The 12,835-nt window shown below is 40.6% G+C and overlaps 1 protein-coding gene across 5 annotated transcripts in view; it reads right to left on the bottom strand.

Annotated features, from left to right (window-relative positions):
• The window catches only part of TANK (TRAF family member associated NFKB activator), a 143,222-nt gene that overhangs the window by 37,406 nt on the left and 92,981 nt on the right, over positions 1–12,835 (bottom strand). The window lies entirely within an intron of this gene.

Here is a 12,835-nt window from a genome sequence, read left to right as displayed (position 1 = left end):
TACAAAAGTAGCAAGTTTGTTGGAAAAAAAATGCAAAAATCAACAAAATCAACCACAACCAAAACACCCAGATATGTACACAATAAACAGTGACAGTTTTCTCCCTTACTTTTGTCTTTCAGTCTCCCAAGGGTAACTATTACTAGCATTGTGGTATGTACCCTTTCAGAACTCTTGTGTACATGTGTGTTATGTGTACGTTAAAAAAAAAAAAGAGAGAGAACTGTTCTGGAACCAAATTTTTCAACTGAAAAAACACATTATCATCGTATAGGATCATTACCAAGCTCATTTACTTTCTCTCATTTAATTCTTACACTAATCTTTTGAGATTATTTCCCACATTTTACAGATGAGAAAACTAAGGCACAAAGAAGTGCAAAGTAACTGTCCAAGGCATCCCAGTAAGTAGTAGAGCTGGGATTTGAATCCAGGTTTGCCTGACCACAAAGTCCAAGTTACCAACTACTACGCCGTATCATGTGCGTACACTTAGCTCTACCAAGGCCCTCTTTTTGCTATGGATTCTCTCCCTACACGATTTCATCCATGCCAGTGGCTGGTTGGATACCAGTGACTCTCAAATTTCTCCTCTAAGCTCTGGATCTCTATCCCCGAATGTTCATTTTAATTCTTTCTTTTAGTAATACAGTTTCAGCTGTATACATGGTCACCCAGCTAGGGACTACATTTACCAACCTTCCTCACCACTAGGTGTGCCCACATGACTACGGTCTGGTTCACAGGGTGAGAATAGAAGTGACCTGTACGAATTCTAGATCACATTATTAAAAAAAAGGTATCTGTTATTCATTTCTTCTCTTTCCCTTCTCACTGGCAGGGAAATGGTAACAAGTGGAGCTGCCACTGTGATCCTGAGAGGGAAGTCATATCTTAAGGATGGTGCAGTTGTCCTACCAGCCCTGGTCCACTCACCTCTGGACGGTTACATGAGAGAGAAATAAACTTCTACCTTATCAAAGCACTGTATTTCTTGGCTTAGTCTATATAACTAGACGTAACTAGCATGTAACTAATTTATATTACTACTATGTAACTAAATTGGAAACCCTGGTGGCGTAGTGGTTAAGAGTTGCAGCTGCTAATCAAAAGGTCGGCAGTTCGAATCCTCTAGGCGCTCCTTGGAAACCCTATGGGGCAGTTCTACTCTGTCCTATAGGGTTGCTATGAGTCCTAATTGATTTGATGGCAATGGGTTTTCTTGGGTTTATGTAAAGAATTTAGGGGCTAAGCCAACTCTACCATCATCCTGTACAACAGTCCCTTCTCTTATTCTGTAAGCATATTAGAAGCTGTCCATGTCGGGTATTATTGTGATAAAAATATACCTTTACTTTGGAACAGCCACAAAGGTGTCTTAGTGTGCTTATGTATGGATGCTTACATGGGGCAAGGAAAAGAATAAATATTAGACTGCAAATCCTTTAAATGCATGCTCTGTGTTCTATTTATCTTTGGATCTAGTATATATAATGTGACTGGCATTTCAAATTATCTGTAGGATGAACGGATAAATATTAATAGCAAGCTTTATACTCTAGCTTCTTTGATAGGAGGAGATGTATAAATCATGAAGTAAGGATTCATTCAAAAAAAAGAGGGTACTATACTGGGCTATTCATGGCAATGGGAAAAAAGTCTGAAAACCTGGAATGGGCTATAATCTAGTTCCCATTGCTATCAAGTCAATTCCAACTGATAGAGACCCTATAGCAACCCTACAGGACAGAGTAGAACTGCCCCATAGGAATTCCTAGATCGTAATCTTTATGGGAACAGATTGCCAGGTCTTTCTCCTGTGGAGCAGCTGGTGAGTTTGAAATGCTGACCTTTCAGTTAACAGCCAAGTGCTTAACCACTATGCCACCAGGACTCCTTATAATCTAGTTAGGCTAGTACAATGAATATGAGCTTTGGAGTCACAATGACCTAGTTTCAGCATAGATTCTGCCACTTAAACTGGAAAAGTAACTTATCTCTGAGTCTCAGTTTCTTCATTTGAAAACAGGGATAACAACTACTTTGTAGGATTTACATGCAAGGTATGCAGCACTTTTAAAATATACTCACTTATTAAATGTAATTCTTTCTGCTTTATGAAGCAATATGAATTTGAGGATTGAAGGAAGGGAAGGTGATGTCATTGGTTAAGTGTACCTGGGATTATCTGGTCTATAATGATGGCTACACCTGAAGAACAAGTTGAAAATGGTTATTTTTTTATTAAAGTCTAGAGGTCCTAAGAGAAACATTTTAATGGCATGGTAGTAGGAATATGTAGGTATAACAATGGGAAATTGGCATAGAACTAAAGAAGAAAAACACTTCTTAGTTTTTCAGATAAAGTAAATAGATGCGGACATTCACAATACTACTGTGAGGGATCATCCTTTGAAACTTAAGTACGGCAAATTTAGGATAAATAAAGGCAATATTATTCCACACAGCAGCTTACAGAATTCATTACGCCCTTGAAATGGTACCGGTGAGAAATACTAGTGGGTGTATAAGCTCAGGTTTGGACGTTGAGCTGAATATGAGACATATGGGTCTGAGGGCAGGTCTGGACTGGGAGAAAACTTTTTGAGTCATTGTCATAGAGATATCTGAAGCTGTAAGAGAAGATGGTTATACAAGAATAGAAAAGTAAAACAGAGAAGGCGGCCTTAAAGAACTCCAATATTTAGTGGCCTGGTAGCAGAAAATGAACCTGCAAAGGAGCTTGAAAAAATGGAGCCCAAAAAGGAAGGAAAAAAAAAAAAAAATCAAATGGTGCCTTATATGTTACAGACAGATAGTGTTTTAAGGGGGAGGTGGTACAAGGGATATCGTCAACTATTAAATGAAATGAGATAGATCTACTGGTACTAATCTGAAAGGCTATCTATAATTTTTGGCAAAAAGTTACAGACAGAAGACTCTTGGGCAGGCCAATACCTCAGAAGTTTGGTATAAGGATTAAATTAGATAACTGAAAACCTTTTGCAGATTAGCATGATTCCATTTTTGAAAAAATATGATTTACATATCAAATTGCTAACTACGGTTACCCTGGGAAGTGAGGGAGAGACTTATCACTTTGTATTCTATGTTGTTGTTACATGCCCTTGAGTCGGTTTCAACTCACAGTGACACTATGTACAACAGAAAGAAACACTGCCCCGTCCCACGCCATCCTCACAATCATTGTTATGCTTGAGTCCACTGTTGCAGCCACTGTGTTGGTCTATATCGTTGAGGGTCTTTCTCTTTTTCGCTGACCCTCTAATTTACCAAGCATGCTGTCCTCCTCCAGATACTGATCCCTCCTAATAACATGTCCAAAGTATGTGACATGCAGTCTTGCCATCCTTGCCTCTAAGGAGCATTCTGGCTGTATCTCTTCCAAGACAGATTGTCTGTTCTTTTGGCAGTCTCTGGTATATCCAATATTCTTCACCAACACCATAATTCAAAAGCATCAATTCTTCCTCAGTCTTCCTTATTCATTGTCCAGTTTTTGCATGCATATGAGGCAAATGAAAACACCATGGCTTGAGTCCAGTACACCTTAGTGTTCAAGGTGACATCTTTGCTTTTTAATATTTTAAAGAGGTCTTTTGCAGCAGAATTACCCAATGCAATTTGTCATGTGATTTCTTGACTGATGTAGAATGAAATCCTTGACAACTTCGATATTTTCTCCATTTATCATAATGTTGCTTATTGGTCCAGTTGTGAGTTGTATTCTATACATCTTGTATTATTTGCATTTTCTTCAATAAGCGTGTGCTGCTTTTGTAATTTAAGTCAATAATATTTTAAAAAATCACTTATCTGCCTGATTTGTCTGTCTCCCTTATTAACTTGGAACACTCAGATGTCTTTCCTTGACAAAATGTTCTTAAGTGAATGTAATACACTGACCTCTTAAAGAGGAGCTTCTGAATCTCAAACTACAGTGAACTAGAAGAAACACTGAGAGAAGAACTAACCTGGAATATGGAAAGCTAAGCAGGAAAAGCCTGATGAGTTCACACATCTGATAGATGACAGACGAATAGCAATAGAACTTGGCTAGCAAAAGACCCTTGGCTAGAACAATTCTTAGAGCATGACATTAGGAAGGGCAGCTAGGCTCACTCACAGCTAGGCCTTTTCTGTCATCAGAATGTCAGGAAACTTTTCTAACGTGCTTCTCTTGGTTCTCTTTTACTCCTTTTCTTATCACTCAAAATATTATCTTTAAGCGGATTACTCCAAAATCTGTATTCCCAACAGCTACCTTTCTCCCAAGATCCAGAACAACAATACATTTCAATTGCCTGCTGACTGTCTTTCCCTGGCTGACCTGCTAACACTTAAACTCAATATATCCAAATCAAATAATCATTTCTTCTACCAAAACCAGTTTTCTCTATTTCTGTGGATGTATCATCAATCTTCCAGTCATCCACGTTGAAAATACTGGAAGTGGAAGAGACAGTATTTAAAAGCTCAGGTCTGACTTCAGAAACTTTGCTCTTATTTTCATACTAGAAATTTGAAGACTTACATATGTATCATCTTATTACTATAGGTTCCAAATGAGGAAGACCCAGCTAGCTTTGCCTCAAAGTTCAACAGTACTTTATTTCATTTCCTGAAGCAGACAGATGGGGACAAATTAGGATTTATACTTGATACATCTGATTTTATAATTCTAAAAACACTGAATTGTCTATAAAATAAAACAAGAAAAACCAAAAGGAAATATGTACACACACACGTATGTATATATATACACACACATCTCACAAAATTGTCTTGCAAAAAAGTTAAATTTAAAAAAGATAATAATGAGATCAAAGTATGAAACCTAACGTCAAAACTCCTGTTTCATTATACTATGGAGGATGGCCAAAAGATCTGAATTTCAGCAAACCTGACATCTTAAATTCAAAATGGAGATAATCAAGCTTGCCTCCTGAGGACAGATGCCCCTGCAAGCCCCTCACATGAAGTAGTCGAATATCCCATCAAACCACAGAGGTTGGGTGATGGCATGGGGTGTGGGAGAATAAAATGATAGGCATTACCGGTACCTTGGTTCATCATGGTCACGTCTGGGCCGTGATTCCTTCAAACTCTGCAAAAAGCCTTCCACAGGCATTCAATTATACCACTGTCTCTCCTCAAAACTGTTACCTTCTGACAAACTAGCCATTCACTCACATTCAAGAATTATGGCTCTTCCTTTTACGTACACTAAATGCCCCTAGACCTACCACTATTCCAGACGGGCTCTAGTCATAGGGTTTTTTGACCTCCTTCACCTTCATTCCAGCTGCCTACTTTCTAACTCATTATGAAGATGTTGTTAAGGTGATGTCGAGTTGGTTCTGACTAATAGCAACCCATGTACAACAGAACGAAACACTGCCTGTTCCTGTGCCATCCATACAATCATTACTATGTTTGAGCCCATTGTTGTAGCCACTGTGTCAATCTGTATTCCTCTTTTTTGCTGACCCTCTACTTTATCAAGCATGATGTCCTTCTCCAGAGACTGGTCTCTTCTGATAACATATCCAAAGTACATGATATGAAATCTCATCATCCTTGCTTCTAAGGAGCAATCTGGCTGTATTTCTACCAAGACAGATTTGTTCATTCTTCTGACAGTCCATTATGAAGATAGAAGACCCTAAACATCAATATTTACCCATTGACAATAACCCATTCTTTTAGTTCTTACATTCCTCTACTCTTTCTGTATCTGCTCTTGAAAGAGACCTCATAGAGACTTGCACTTCACAAAGACCTCGGCCTCTTTTGTACTTCTCCTAGATTAACTTCTTTCTGACTTCGGCTCACACTTCAAAGTGCCTAATTTCAAAGACTTTTGGAAGCACTTTCTGACCACCTTGCCATTCTTCTCCTCTAAACTCTGCCATCTCCTAATTCTGAATTCGGCCACCTATCTGTTCCAATTCTATACCAAGGAAGTTTGCTGGAAAAATGACCTATAACTATATGGATTGGTACCACTAAAAATTCATGGTAAAGGCTGGATATAACACTTTTCTTCTTCCATTTCTTAAATGAAGTTATTCTAATTTTCTCGTATCACTCCCATAGTAACCTAAAGTCATTTCACTCAGGAGATGATTTTATCTTATATGTCAACCCTCTCCATAAAAAATGAATTAAACAATAACTCCTTTAACTTCTTGCTACTGCCCATACCATATTAAGCTTATCTTAATTTGCATCTATTTTTTTTTCTCATTCCCTCTAGTCCTCAGAAGAATAGGTGTTTCTCTTAAAAGTCAATTCCTTAACCTATGTTCTGAATCACCAGTGGCCAGTTTCTTGGCCTTCTTCCTTTCCTCTTATTCTACATTCCTTCTGCCTTTGAAATATTTGAGCGCCTGACCATATACTGGGAATACAAGGGTGAACAAGACAAGGCCCTTGCCCTCATACAGATTTACTTTCTTATTTATGAGACAAATTAAACAAAAAAAAATTCAAAATGATACATGCTTTGAGGAAAAAAAAATGGGGTTGGAGGACATACAGTAGTCTGCCCTTATCTGCAAGGTATACATTCCAAAGATCCCCAGTGGATGCCTGAAAGCACAGCTAGTACTGAACCCTATATATACTATGTTTTTTCCTATACATACATACCTATGATAAAGTTTAATTTATAAATTATGCACAGGAAAGATTAACAATAACTAGTAATAAAACTGATCAAAATAATGATATACTGTAATAGAAGTAATGTGAATATGATCTCTTTGGCATATACGGATTGCCAGCATCATTACTTTTGTGATTTAGGGCCAGTATTAAGTAAAATATGGGTTACTTATGAACACAAGCACTGCAATACTGTGACAGTCAATCTGATAACTGAGATGGTTACTAAGTGACTAAGAGGTGATGTGATGGTTAAGGTTGTGTGTCAACTTGGCTGGGCCATGATTCTCAGTAATTTGGCAGTTATATAATGATGCAGTCATCCTCCATGATGTGATCTGATATGATCATCCAATCAGTTTTAAGGGGAATTTCCTCAGTGGTGTGGCCTGCGTTGAAAATATATGCAGATGTTCTGGCAACGCTCGACTGATTGTTCTGGATCCTGCATACAGCTTGTCATCATCCGACCCTCAGTTCTTGGACCTGAACCAGTGGCCTGCCATCTGATCTGCCAATCTCGGCTTTATCAGCCCCTGCAGCTACATGAGTCAGGAGAAGCCTCTAGCCTGATGCCTGATCCCACAGACTTGGGACTTTTCAGCCTCTACAACTGTGTGAGCCACTTCCTTGAGATAGATCTCTTTCTATATGTGCTTCACTGGTTTTGCTTCTCCAGAGAACCCAGCCTGAGACATTTGTTACCGAGAGTGGCTCTGAAGAAACAAAATCATAAGGATGAGTTTTCTAAGTTGGTCCTCAAGTCTGACTAGTCTTAAAGGCGATGAGCACTCAGTCTCCAGTAGTAAAAAGGGCACTGTTAATCCATGGCATGAAGTGGCAATATTAATACACAAAATATCACTAATAGCTCAAGTACTGGTGAGAAGCAAGGCTTTGGGTGATAGCATGTTTGACACTTTTCACAACTTTGTCAGAATGAGAAGTATAGGGAAGCTGGTTGGTTGGTCCTATTTTTGCTAGACAAAGTAGTGAAACAGAGATGCACTGAGGGCTTTGGACTCACAGCTCAAGCGCTGCATATAAGACCTCAAAGATACCACTTGTGCCCTGAAAGAAAGCCTTATTTCTTGTAGCTGAAAATCCAATGTAGAGGCTTATTGTAAGAGTGGCTGAATTACAACACCAATTGAATTCCCAACCTCGAATGGTGTCTGAAGTTAAAGTGAGGGCACTGAATGGTGTCTTAGTTATCTAATTCTGCTGTAACAGAAAGAACACAAGTGGATGGCTCTAACAAAGATAAATTTATTTTCTCACAGCCTAGGAGGCTAGGAGTCCAAATTCATGGCACCAATTCCAGTGGAAGCCTTTCTCTCTCTGTTGGCTCTGGGGGCAGGTCCTTGTCATCAATTATCCTCTGGTCGAGAAGCTTCTCAGCACAAGGACCCAGGGTCCAAAGGGTGCACTATGCTCCCAGTGCTTCTTTCTTGGTGGTATTAGGTCCCCCTGTCTATCTGCTCGCTTCTGTCCTTTATATCTCAAAAAAGATTGGCTTAAGACACAACCTAATCTTGTAGATTGAGTCCTGCCTCATTAATATATTAAAAAAAAGTGCTGCTAACTCCATCTCATTAATATCTTAGGGACAGGATTTACAACGCATAGGAAAATCACATCAGATAACAAAATGGTGCACAATCACACAATACTGGGAATTGTGGTCTAGCCAAGTTGATAGATATTTTGTGAGGACACAATTCAATCCATACTGAATAGGAAGAAATGGGACCCTGAAACTTGGGATAGGGACATATGGGTACACTGAGCCCCTAAATTCCGTTAAATCCTCCTGCCAACAGAACCAGCCTCTTACTCCCATCTGAAGAGATAACTCCATCTGTGTGTTAAGCCACGTATCCCTTCCACCCCCATCTGATGAGATTAACACAGCTATGCCTTAAGAGTATTTGCCTGAGATATCACCTGGAGCGGCACCTGGTGCACTGCCTGGGGCACCACCAGAGGTAAGTGCCTTAAAATACATAGTTGAATGTGCCCAGGACTCACCTCCATTGCCCATTTTTGCTTCGAGACCTATAACTAGACTAAAGTCCCAGCGAGCCCCAAAAGTTGAAGTACAAAGTGTGACCTGGGAGGAGGTATGTTATACTCCAAAAGAACTGCTTGACTTTTTTAATATGTACAAACAGAAACCTGGGGAAATGTATGAGAATGGCTATTAAGGGTATAGAATAATGGTGCAAGGAACATAAAGTTGGATCCATCTGAGTTTACTGATATGGGCCCACTAAGCACAGATTCTTCACTCAGTGTTTCAGCTCAAGCAGTTGGGAAGGGATCTAATAGTTTATTCGGTTGGTTTTCTGAAGCATGGATTACTCAGTGGCCTACACTAAATCAAGCTGAAATGGCAGACTTGCCTTGGTATACTGTTGAAGAAGGTATCCAAAGACAGGGCAATTGGCACGTTAGAGTGGATTTACCAGACATATTCACAGAATGCCCAGAAGACACACCTTTTACCACAACAGTGAGGAACAAGTTTGTGAAAATAGACCCAGCATCCCTGAACACTGCTGTGATTGCTATTTCATGTAAGTCAGATTTGACAGTGGGAACTGCTCTAACTGAATGAAGACACCTAACTACAATAGGTCACTATAAGTTGGAATTGACTCATGGCACTGGGTTTGGTTTGGTTACCTACAATGGGGCTGACCGCACCCTGTGGTGGTAGGAGCCAAGTGGAGAACTCAACTGACAAAGACAAGGTAGGTTAGTTTACTGTAATAGACAGCAGAGACAAAGCAGTAATCAAAATAGTCTGACTCATATGGACTTATGGTGTTGGTTACTTAGTCATGATGTCCCTAGGAGCGAAACAGATGGGCAATCTACTAAATATTTACTTGATCTGTACAAGTGGAACAATTCTAGGTCAAGTCAACAGCAGTCTAACTCAACCCACCAGAATAGAGTCACAGCCTCTCAATCAATTCCCAGACTTGAGCTAGTTTACAGAGCTACGATACTTTGAATGGGGGGAAGCGGGGTCCTCTTGAGGAAAGACTCCACTTCGCTGACAAAATTTATACTGTTAATGTTTTCCTCAGCCCTCCCCACAGGGATCTATGGCCTTTTACGAAAGTAACTGTTCACTGGGGATAAAGAAATAATCAGCCTTTTTGGGGGATTACTGGATACTGTCTCTGAATTGATACTAATTCCAGGAGACCCAAAATGTCACTGTGGCTCACCAGTCAGACTGGGGGTGTATGGAGGTCAGGTTACTAATGGAGTCTTAGCTTGGGTTTGTCTCACAGTGGGTCCAGTGAGTCCCTGAACCCATCCTGTAGTTATTTCCCTAGTTCCAGAACTGGAAGGGATGTACTCAGCAACTGGCAGAACCCCCACACTAGATTCCTGACAAGTGGAGTCAGGGTTATTACAGTGGAGAACAACAGTAGATTATTGTAAACTTAACCAGGTGATGACTCCAACTGGAGCTGTTGTTCAAGATATGGTTGTGTTGCTTGATTGAGGTAATTAATACATCTCCGGGTACCTGATATGCAACTGTCAATCTGGGTAATGTCTTTTTCTCCATACCTATTTCAAAGGACCACCAGAAGCACTTTGCCTTCAGCTGGCACAGCCAACAATACACCTTCACTCTTCTATCACAGAGGTATATAAATTCTCCAGCTCTATGTCATAATTTAGTCTGCAGGGACCTTGATCACCTTTCCCTTCCACAAGATGTCACATTGGTCCATTACATTGATGATATTATGCTGTTTGGACTTAGTAAGGAATAAGTATCAATGACTCTGGACTTATTGGTAAACATTTGTGTGACAGAGGGCGGGAAATTAATCTGACAAAAATTCAGGTACCTTCCCCCTCAGTGAAATTTCTAGGAGTCCTGTGCTGTGGGGCATATTGAGATATTCCTTCTAAAGTAAAGGCTTAGGTAGTTATATCTGTCCCCTCCTACAACTAAAAAGGAGGTACAATACCTGGTGGGCCTCTCTGGATTTTGGAGACAACATATCCCTCATTTGAGTGTGCTACTCCAACCTATTTATCAAGCGACCCAAAAAGCTGCTAGTTTTGAGTGAGGCCCAGGAAAAAAGAAGGCTCTTCAACAGGTTCAGGCTACTATGCAAGCAGTTCTGCCACTTGGGCCATATGATCTGACTAATCCAATGGTGCTTGAAGTGTCTGTGGCAGATAGAGATGCTGTTTGGAGTTTCTGGCAGGCACCTATTGATGAATCACACCACAGGCCCTTAGGCTTTTGGAGCAAAATCCTGCCATCCTCTGCAGATAACTACTCTCCTTCTGAGAAACAACTTTTGACTTGTTACCAGGCCTTAGTAGAGAGTGATTGCTTAACCATGGGCCACCACATCACCATGCAGCCTGAGCTGTCCATCATGAACTGGGTGTTGTCTGATCCCCTGAGTCATAAAGTCAGATATGCACAGCAGCAGTCTAGCATTAAATGGAAGTAGTATATATGAGACCGTGCTCCAGGAGAACCTGAAGTTGCATGAGGAAGTGGTCCAAATGCCCATGGTCTCCACTCCTGTCACATTGCTGGCTCTCTCTCAGTCTGCACCTATGGCTTCATAGGGAGTTCCTTATGATCAGTTGACTGAGGAAGAGAAAACTCATGCGTGGTTTACAAATGTTTCTATGCAATATGCAGGCACAAATCGAAAGTGGACAGCGGCAGCACTGCAACCACTTTCTGGGACCTCCCTGATGGCAAGTGGTGAAGGGAAATTCTCCCAATGGGCAGAACTTCAAGCAGTGCACCTAGTTCATCATATTGTTTGGAAGGAGAAATGCCACTATGTGTGACTGTATACTGATCCATGGGCTATGACCAATGGTTTGGCTGGTCGGTCATTTGGAAGGAATATGATTGGAAAATTAGTGACAAGGAGTTATGGGGAAGAGGTATGTGGACAGACCTCTCTGAGCGGGCCAAATGGTGACCTCAGCAGAGGAGGATTTTAACAATGAAGTGGATAGGATGACACATTCTGTGGAAACCAGTCATCCTCTTTCCCCAACTGCTCCTGTCATTGCCTGATGGGCTCACGAAAAAAGTGGCCATGGTGCCACGGGTGAAGGTTATGGATCGGTTTAACAACATGGACTTCTATGCACCAAGGCCGATGTGGCTACAGCCACTGCTGAATGACCAATCTGCCAGCAGCAGAGACTAACACTGAGTCCCCAGTACACCACCACTCCCCAAGTTAATCAGCCAGCAACCTGGTGGCAGGTTGATTACATTGGACTGCTTCCATCATGGGAAGGGCAGCAGTGTTTGGGTGACATTCTTGGATCAACAGGCAAAAAAGGGAGTTGGCATACTGGCTGGTGTGATTCACCCTGCCTACCAGGAGGAAACCAAATTGATGTTGTATAATGGAGGTAAAAAGAGTATGTCTGGAATACAGGAGAGCCCTTAGAGCCTGTCTTAGCACTACCATGCCATGTGATTAAAGTCAATGGAAAACTACAGCAACTCAATTCTGACATCACTACTAATGGCCCAGACCCCTCAGGAATGAAGATTTGGGTCACCCCACTAGGCAAAGAACCATGACCTGCTGAGCTAGTTGCTGACAGTAAGGGAATACAGAATGGGTGGTGGTAGAAGATAGTTCTAAATACCAGTTACGACCACATGACCAGGTGCAGAAATGAGGACTGTAATTGTTATGAGTATTTTTTCCTTGTATGTGTGTATCAAACATTTTCATTTTTTTCACTTATAAGAAAGAAATGGAGCTAGTGTTTTGGTTGTATGCATGTTAGTTGTACCATGTTAGGAACAAGTATGGCTTTGTAACTGTCTTTATCTATTTAGAGACTGTGTATGCTTTAAGGAGATGTGTACAGGTGCCAAGTTGATAAGGGGTTGACTGTGATTATTATGTCAACTTGGCTGGGCCATGATTCTCAGTTGTTTGGCAGTTATGTAATGACGTAATTTGGCACTTATGTAATGATGTAATTTGGTAGTCATGTAATTATGTAGTTATCCTCTATGATGTGATCTGATGTGATTAGCCAATCAGTTTTAAGGGGAGTTTCCTTGGGAGTATGGCCTACATCCAATATATATATGGGCATTCTG

The sequence above is a fragment of the Elephas maximus genome, chromosome 6, assembly GCF_024166365.1.
Source record: "Elephas maximus indicus isolate mEleMax1 chromosome 6, mEleMax1 primary haplotype, whole genome shotgun sequence".
Classification (NCBI taxonomy): domain Eukaryota; kingdom Metazoa; phylum Chordata; class Mammalia; order Proboscidea; family Elephantidae; genus Elephas; species Elephas maximus.
This window is presented reverse-complemented; position numbering and strand designations above follow the sequence as displayed.